Source organism: Dipteris shenzhenensis, chromosome 11, assembly GCF_047967505.1.
Source record: "Dipteris shenzhenensis isolate YYH24624 ecotype China chromosome 11, Dip_SZ_1.0, whole genome shotgun sequence".
NCBI lineage: Eukaryota > Viridiplantae > Streptophyta > Polypodiopsida > Gleicheniales > Dipteridaceae > Dipteris > Dipteris shenzhenensis.
In genome coordinates this window covers 51,950,768-51,953,264 of record NC_141606.1, presented here as the reverse complement: position 1 = coordinate 51,953,264, position 2,497 = coordinate 51,950,768, and the positions used below count along the sequence as shown (strand labels likewise).

Sequence of the window (2,497 nt, the reverse complement as noted above, 5' to 3'; positions counted from 1 at the left end):
GTGAATATATATATATATATGTACACACACACACACACAAAGTCACTTTTTTTGTGTGAAACCACTGTATTTATATCAAGAAAAAGTTCTCTCATAACTATATATATGTACACTTTTTTTGTGTGAATATATATATATATATGTACACACACACACACACACTTTGTGTGTGTGTGTGTGTACATATATATATATATATTCACACAAAAAAAGTGTACATATATATAGTTATGTGTATGTGTGTATATATACATACATATATATATATTTATTTATTTATATTTATATCGATATGTATATATGTACACACACACACACACACACATAGAGAGAGAGAGAGGCCACACAATTACTTGAGAGGCATTTTGGGCGCCCTAATACATGCATTTTATTGGTGTAGCTTTACTATGTGTGCATATTAAATTGATTTAGCATTAATCTCTCAATAAATGTCAGAACACAGTGAACGATGATTGCTAGAAAGTTTACATTTTTTAAAGGAATAGTAAAAGTTCCAGATACAAGAGAGCTCTCCAACGCTTGAGACAACCCACAATAGGGTGTTACAAAGGATGGCTTGTTTCCAAATATCATCAAATCCTACTTTGGTAATTCTTGCAGCTTTTCCACACTTGCAAATATACAGCTTGCATCATCAAATCCATACTTTGGTAATTCTTGCAACTTTTCCACACTTGCAAATATACAACTGCACAGGGAGAGAGGAGGATGAGGACACAGGGATTAATGTTATAATCTTACCAAAGATGATTAATCAGTGAATTATCCATTTTCTAGAATATTTATCAAGCCATGAACTCACATGAGACGAGCATTCTTTATCTGGAACAGATTGACGTTAAAAGTTGAATGTCATGCTACCCCTGACTTTCCATCCTTCATGCTATGCTTTTGAATTCGAGACTTTCCTGCACTAACTCTTCAAAAATATACAAGGTAGTCGATTGATTGCATGATAACATGCAGCAATAGCTTCTGATCTCGACGTGCTCAGGAGCTATCGACAATGGTTACAATCTGAGGTTTCCTTTGTGTCTTCCACCTGTCTACTCAAAGCAATGTACAAGTTTTCATATATACAAGCATTTCATGAGCTGATTTAAGTTCTCCCCCATGCAGCCACCTACATAGGTACATTGCTAGGGGGCTGACTCAGCCATGAAAATGTGCTTCCTTTTTTTACTAGAGAAATGAACATGGGCCAGATTAGGCTGATTCTCAGTTTGCATCTCACAGTTTTATTCTAGGCGCAGGATTGCGTCCCATATCCATTTCTGCAATAAGAAATGAAGTGTCGGAGCTGAAACATCTTCTGGCCAGGGTTCTGAATAAATACTGTTAATGAAGCTGGAATCTGTTTGGGAAATCATAGGGGTCCCCTGATACCATATCATAGCATATACCTGGTAGGTAAAGTTCTATTGATAGTATATACATTCTCTACATCAAACAAAGCCTTGAGCCTCCATGTCATCTCCGTCTGTCAACATCTGACCAAGGTTACATTACAATACATTAATAGATAATAAACCATAATACGTAACACCTTCTAAATGACATTTATATAACCATCTTAGGCAGCTTCCATGTGCTCTATTTGTGCTATTTATAAATCAAAAGAATCCATCATAGTGTGGGAGTTTCCTTAAACTGGGTGACTAAGACATGAGGTGGATTATATTCTCCCTCCATGGATTTTATGAATCTGGATCAAGACAGGGAACTACCATTGCTGGCCCTCTTGTCTGACGTTTATATTTGAGAGTGCATCTTTTCTCTTAATTCTTTGCCTTCAACTAGGATGGCCTCCTTTTGATTTAACATTTCTCAAAAACTTAAATGCTTACCTTCTTGTTGCATGAGTAACATAATCAAATATTGTCTCCTGATCTTAATCTCTGCAATGCACTTATGTATATCATTTGCATCCGTTAATGTGCTCTCCCTAGCAATAAAAAACCATGCACCTAAAGAAGAGTGTCAAAGTATCATCTCTCATCTGCTTTCGCTCATCACTTTACATACCAGAACTGCCAGAAAAATAATAAAATAAAGTGGACACATAACATCTTAGGAAAGACAAAGGGAAGAGCAAACCTCAAAAAAGAGATAACTGACCTCACTTATCAACACTACTAGCATGCTCATGGGAGGCCAAAGTGCGCTTTCTCGCTCATGTGCACCAAATATTTACACTAGAACTCGGTCATACATCAATGAGGGCTTGGTTTGCTCCCAGATGATCTGATCTGCACTTAGGGACATACTTGTAAGCACCAACCTCTTTCAAGTCTATTATAATCACATATGTAATGATATGTTACAGATTTCCCGACAAAGCTTGGATTGCCATCATTTGCCATTAGAAGGACCAAGCACAACAATCTCGTTCTACAAATGAACCATTGATCTGTTACAGATTTCATTGCAAAAGTTGGATTGCCATCATTTACCATCAAAAGGACCAAGTACAACA

The 2,497-nt window shown here is 36.6% G+C and overlaps 1 long non-coding RNA gene across 1 annotated transcript; it reads right to left on the bottom strand.

The window, feature by feature from the left end:
- Positions 1-576: 576 nt before the first annotated feature.
- On the bottom strand, positions 577-2,270 carry LOC147897153 (uncharacterized). Its single transcript, XR_015541813.1, has 4 exons — positions 2,140-2,270; positions 1,425-1,511; positions 824-1,295; positions 577-709 (listed from the first exon to the last, which is right to left on the bottom strand). It is a non-coding gene; the product is annotated as an uncharacterized LOC147897153 (long non-coding RNA).
- Between the last annotated feature and the right edge of the window lie 227 nt (positions 2,271-2,497).